The sequence below is a fragment of the Fundulus heteroclitus genome, unplaced genomic scaffold (assembly GCF_011125445.2).
Source record: "Fundulus heteroclitus isolate FHET01 unplaced genomic scaffold, MU-UCD_Fhet_4.1 scaffold_81, whole genome shotgun sequence".
Taxonomy (NCBI): domain Eukaryota; kingdom Metazoa; phylum Chordata; class Actinopteri; order Cyprinodontiformes; family Fundulidae; genus Fundulus; species Fundulus heteroclitus.
Window position 1 is genome coordinate 319,686 of NW_023397263.1, and position 6,800 is coordinate 326,485.

General features: G+C 41.2%; 1 protein-coding gene across 1 annotated transcript in view; it reads left to right on the plus strand.

Annotated features, from left to right (window-relative positions):
* The window catches only part of pam (peptidylglycine alpha-amidating monooxygenase), a gene marked incomplete in the record, with an annotated part of 53,227 nt that overhangs the window by 42,407 nt on the left and 4,020 nt on the right, over window positions 1–6,800 (plus strand).

Genomic DNA, 6,800 nt, shown 5'->3' on the forward strand with positions numbered 1-6,800 from the left:
ACACTGTATATATATGATGCACCTCGTCCTACTTGACACCCTCTTCCTATGAAGAGGGTGTCAAGTAGGACGATCTTATCTACCATTAATCTGATGATTTACCATTTATGCTGGTAATTTGAAAAACAGGAGTTTTTCAAATTACCTGACCAACCAGGAATGACACTTCATGGGGTGTGTGCCCCAAAGTGGTCTGGCAATGATTGACAAAATGATTCGCACAGTAAGTGGTGCCATCGGTTTCAATCTAGCCTCCCAAGGTGAGTGAAGCATCAGGACAGTGCAGTACGAAAATATGAACTGTTATTATTTGGCCATTGCGGTGAAGGTTTAATTTGCATCTGCGTCATCTGCGAATGTTTCATCGATTTCAAAAAGTCCTTGGTAGCCCGACTTGTGCATGCCACGGTGTTAAACGTATTGTAGGCGATGTGGGAGTGGTACTCTCCTATGGAATCATTCCTGCCAACAGCGTTGACACAAAATGCGGATATGTACCAGTGTGCCGTGTATATTACCTTTAGTCTAAAGACAGCACAGGTGTGAACTCATTTGGAAATTTAGCTTAGCAAAATATAATTACAGGGTCTTAATGTTTATCTTTGTTTTGGTGGGAAAATCCTCCTGGGAGACAGAGGGGTCTGAAATTTAAACCTGCAGCCGTTACAACTCAGCAACGTGGTTCTCTTCATTATTTAGATCAACAGCTTTTAGTTTTTAAATACTACTGTGTTTTTTCGTTTGACAAAATAGCCCTGCTTTTTAACAAAAATGGGAGGGAAAAACCCCCATGTTGAGTTAACTGGAGATTATGTTAGTAGTAAGGGGGGTGGTTAAGTGTGAAAAGGGGCACAGAGGGATGTATTCAGGGAAGAACAGATCATTTCACATCTAGTGTCCTTAGCTACATCATATCTTTGAGTTGTTTTCCTTCTTTTCTTTTTTAGAACTGGTCTACCAGGCATCACTGAAACACTGTTGATCAGATTTATGTTGAAGTTAAATTTCTATACAGCCACAGCTGAAAGAATGACACAGATTTCTTACATTCATATCCATCAGGAAGGTCCACACACAAACCCCCGTGGACACACGGGTTGCTGACGCACCAAACGCGTGTTTGGCAGGTCTTTCCTGTGTATTCCTCTGGACAGGAACAGATGAAATCGTTGAAGGTGATGGAGCATCCTCCTCCATTCTGACAGGGCTTGGTCTGGAAAGGGGAAGCTTGGTGATTATTAGTTAGCACAAACTAACAGCAAGATCAAACGTGCAGAACAGGGAAGGGGAAAGCTGAGAAATGGAGCTATGAGCTGCAACAGTAAAAACTTGAACATGCTGTTGACATGTTTATATGAATTTGATGGTTATTGCTGGTGGAACACATTTTGGTCAAAACCCCAATAATAAGCTAGAATTGACTTGATTTGATGATGTAATAATATTATCAGCCTTGTTATAAGGTGTTTAAAGTCAATGATTTTATTTTGAATCAATGCGGAATAATGAAATAATTTTAGCAGTAAGTAAAGACCAAAGATCCTCCGTGTGAGCTGCAGGACTCAATACACTCTCCTGCTGTGGAAGCATAACTATTATTTATCATATAACAGAATAAAAGTATTTCCTTAATGAATATTATTTGTGAGCAAGACTTCACAACCTGCAGTTAGATAATGATAATTTGCAATCAAAAAGGGGAATCTTCCAGGTTTGCGTAAATGTAAAATGTCAAAGATTGGCTCACAAGTTGAAAGGCTTTATTGTATAAAAACTAGGACTGGGCAATATGGACCAAGACTAATATCTCTTATTTTAGGCTGAATGCTGATATACGAAATTTATCTCAATATGTTTTTTCTTTTTATAAAGTAATTCTAAAGGTGTGTTCACAGCGAACACGAATATGCCGGCCTGAGCGACAGATTTACATGATGTCCGTATGTACAGCTGCAGCACAGGAGAGATGCGCAGCAAAGCGGGCGACTCTAGAGACGCAAAATGCACGATTTTGGTGATTAAAGCGACAACAGAGTGACGTGACACCTGCGATGGATGTGAAACGACGGCTGCTGGAGTTGAAAAAATCATAACTTTTGTCTGGGCGTGTCGTGACAACCAATCAGAGACTGGATGTGACGTGGGGTGAAGGACTGCAGCAGAGACAAAGCAGCTTTCATTCAACATGGAAGACAAGCTGATAGTGGCGGTCGGCCTGAGTTGTATGACTCAACCAATTATTACTACCCAGACGAGTGAGTGAGGAGGCTGGAGTGGCTGGGAAGTGAAAGTGTCACTAGATAGCACCATTGTACTGCTGCATTTCTGGCTTGTCACCTGCTGTGCGCCGGTCATATGTCAGGCGAGCGAAAGCACACAAACGTGCCGACATCGTCAGCGCCATTTGCATTCAGTGTAACGCAGCTTAAAAAGGGCATCTCTGAATCACAGCTTTATCGCAAATGTCTCACAGGCACATTTCTTTAACAAAGTGTTTCGTGTTCAGCACTCATATTCTTCTGGTATCATCATTTTCAAAGAAATTTGATCAACATTACTGGGCTATTGTTCAGGCACTTGCATCGACAGTCCCATGAAAATCTATTAGAACGCCTTACAAATTTTTTTCTGTTTAGCCAAATTTGTCCCACCTCAATGTTTTAGATCACCAAATGACATTTCCATATCAGAGATTACCACAACAACAAACAAAAAAGAAAACATTCATCAAATGATGACTTCATTTATTGAGGGAAAAAAGCTATCCAAACCACACCTGGCCATTACAACCTGACCTACCCAGTCCATATTCCGGTTCTAACACCCACCCGAATCCCAGCCCAGACGACCCACGGGCCCATCCACCAGGAAATGGGGCCAACATGAACCGAAAGGGCCAACCAACCAGAGCTCACCCCACTAACCCTGTGGTGCTACCTCCCCACACCCTGACCTCCATACCTAAGCAAGACCCCCATATTTCAGGGGAGAGCAAAAGCAGCAGCCCCACCCGACCCAACACCCATCCCCAGCCCAGACCCCAACCGGGTGGCCTGCCCCTCCTCCAGGCCCCGGACTCCGGATGGAGAACAGGGGTGTGAGAAAGACCCCGAGCCTGCCTCTGCTGGATCAAACGTCATGTTGTTGCATCTTGTTCTCAAGTGTGTTTAAAACTGGGAGGGCAAAAGAGGGGGGATGCCTGACTGAAAGATCTCAAAAAGCAAGACATTATAGCAGAACCGAAAGAAATTCAATAACAGTCGAGAAACAGCGTTTGACATCTCAGTCTGAAAAGTGTTACAAACACATTGCTAACACTATGGATCTCCAATGAACATGAGAGACATTATCCCACACGTGGAGAAAACCTGGAACACTGGGGAGTCTCTCTAGGAGCTGCAGGCCTACTGAGATTACTCCAAGAGCTCATCAGCATCTCATCCAAGAGGCCACAAAAGAACCCGCAACAACATCCAAAGCTCTGCAGACCTCACTGCCTCAGTTAAACGTCAAAGTTAACTGAGGTTGGACATGGAAAGGCATTATGACGTTCATTTTGGTCATTTAAGTTGTTGATGTTATTTTGAACATGACATTGACACAAAACAAAGATGATATAATTTACAGTACATGATAGTTTTGTTAGTCAGTTACATCAGCAAAGTGAAAAAAGGGAAGCATTTCTTACCTTGCAGGTATCGTCACTGATGCAGCCTTTCTTCCAATTTTCAGCTTCGCTCAAAACATACGCTGCTCCATCCGAGCTGCTCCAGCCACCGGGGTCCAGATGTGCAGAGTCCAGACGAAAGTCCTGCAGGCAGCCTTTAAAATGGCCGCCCCACCAATCAGAGTCCCACCCTTCTGGAAGCCCCCCAACGTAAGCCTTATCTCCGCTGCTAACGGTCACCTCGGGGACCTCTCCTATTCTGTAGTTCAGGCCTGCGTGATCAAAAATCACATGTGTGTGTTTGACTTCCACAGAGAGAAACTGCTTCTCCCCTGTGGCAACAAACACTGGAGCTGACAGCGGGGAGCTGTCGGGCAGAGAGCTGACAAAAACCCTCCCCATCCTCAGGTAGACTGAAAAGTAGACCTCCCCGTCATCTTCTGCAGAGGGTCTTCTCAGCTGGAACAGCAACCCATCTGGCTTTAAGGACTTCAGGAAAAAAGAGACACTGAAGTTGCTTCCATGGCTCTCTTTGATGTCATAGGAGCTAAAACTCACGGTGTCCTCGTGGCTGTAGGTCCATGAAAAATATTCTGTTGGAGGACAAGGAGAACAATCCGTCTGGTTTAAGATTGACCTCACCTTTCAGAAAGTCAGGAACAGAAGCGGCCATTAAACACAGAACTGAACCTTTACAGTGCCCTTTTCCCTGCTTTGTGGTTTGCACAATATTTAACACATTTAAAATTAAACCGTTAGAAAGTTATAGGTACATCTTTGAAAACCATAAATGCAGAAAAATGAAATTAAGAGCAGAAAGAAGATGTGTTTGTTAAACTGTAAAAAACAAAAATTGTATGAAACATTCTTTAGGGATGGAAGAGTTTATTAATGGAAATTCAGAGAGCGGTGTTAAAAATATGAATTTGCTTTATGGCTGATACCTAGGAACCATCAGTTTTTCCCTTCATTTACTGAAGTGGGGTTCTGTTGAGAAATTATAACAAGGAAGTACTTTGTCTGACATAGATTTAATGGGGGCATACCATGTAAAGGTTTTAGCCATTGTACATTCTTTTGCATATTTAGAGTCTCTAGAAGTATAGAAAAGTGTAACATAGTCTGTCCAGGCGCTGCATTCTATAGTCTATATGCATCTATATTCTATTTGGGTCATATTTTTGAAGCTCTCAAGAAGAATGACGTCACGGTATTTGTTGCAGAACTTCCAAACAAGGTTGTGGACTTCTGGCTGACCAATTTTGTAAATCCGGTATTTTTACTTTGTAGTCCAAGCTGAAGGATGCCAAAGCTACAGGTAGATATGTCAGAAGTGTTTGGTTGTATTCTGTCTCACTGCAATCAACTGATGTTTGTCACCTTGAATGTTTAAGTTGTTATTGTGTTTTGTGCATTTGTGAGTTACTTGTCTGTATGTCTTTTTTTATTACATAAAAGACAATAAACAGATTTTTGGAAGAAAAAAAAGAAGTGTTTGGTTGTGAAAAATTGTGTGGGTGTATTAACCCACAGAATTCATTACACTGTCCCTCCAGCACCCTATAAAAATGGCCAAACAGGGGGGCTGGAAGGCTGCGGGGTGAGAAGTGCCTCATTAAGGCCCGGTCCATGTGGAAACGAGAATATGTGTATCCGCAAAAGTATTTTGTCATTTAGGCTGTGCAATCCACACAGTCCCACCATTTGGGAGACTGTAGATGGTCGCTCTTAAAAAAAACGCCCCCAGAGTGGATGCATTTCAAACAGCTGTTTGGTGGTGTTCTGTGTTGTACGTGCGAGCCACGTCTTTTTCTGAAGCGACGTTTTTGCCTCTCTCCTAACCTGCATGCACCTCATCAGAATTCCACTGTTTTACATATCTCTGTGGCAGTGTCACAGCGCCACCAATGGGCCGGGCATACTTATGACATATTTTCAGTGGTGCTTGTCACTACCCGATCCGTACCATCCGATCATTTGCGCACGCTGCGAACAGAATAACTTCCGGTAGGCAATATTTCGTTTTCTACTTTTTTTTATTCTTTTGTCTTTTTTCGGGCCAGGTGTTTCTTTTTATATTTTTTGGATTCGCGTAATATTGCATATTTTAAAAATAAATAGAGAAAAACGTAAATATATGTATAAAAGCCTATATATATATATATATTATATATAGTTTTTTTTATAAAGAATTATTACACCATTACGTTAAAGTACATAAAAAACCCAGCTATGAACACGTTTAGGGTATAGAACGTATTGTATTTCGAATATTATTCAGGTTTTTTTTTATCATTTATTGATTTGCATATGTATTTGGGTATTTGTACTAAAAATGCATTTTAAAAAAAGATGCCTTGCCTTTGTTATGTGCTCTTTGTCTTCATTCTGTTCGGTTTTTGTAAAAAATAACAATGGGATACTTAATGACGGGTTCTTCTCTTGTTATTATGGTACACCAGAGGGCGCTAAACTCTTAATATATGGTTTAACTTTCTAATACAACTAATTTTTAGTACAAGATTATTAAATAACAAACTTCACCTTATAATTAAGGAGAAAAATATTTTCCAGTCCTGCTTGAACAAATAATAACTTTATAGTGTGTATTCTGGCAATACAGACAAACAATTGCGCAATGATATATCCCCGGACTTCTGAGCATACCGATGATGACGTCAGGCATTGCAACGTACAGAATGTAAAACGCATCAATTCTTCAGAAAAATCTAAATATTTTCTAAACAATATAGTTTAGCATTCTTAATGATTTAGTATAGAAATAGTATTTTCAGTACCTTAATTACATATTTTTTTTGGCGACCCAGAAGTATTCTGTTCACGCTTGCGCAAATGAGCTGATGGTACGAATCGGGTAGTGACAGTGCTGCGTTCTCTCATGTGATACATTTATGAATCTTTACCGTGTTTGTCTTCATGTGCACGGGGCCTTAGATTTCAAGAGACCGCACCAAACCGAGTTGCACTCAGATTAACTTCAGAACAGGAACAAAAGAAGTAAGCACAATGACAAGGAATTCAGACCAGAGCATTGCAGTTCCACTTTATAGACGCAACTGAAGGATTTAATGTGAAAAGGAGAACAATGCATGACACAGAGTTTTGCTCACAA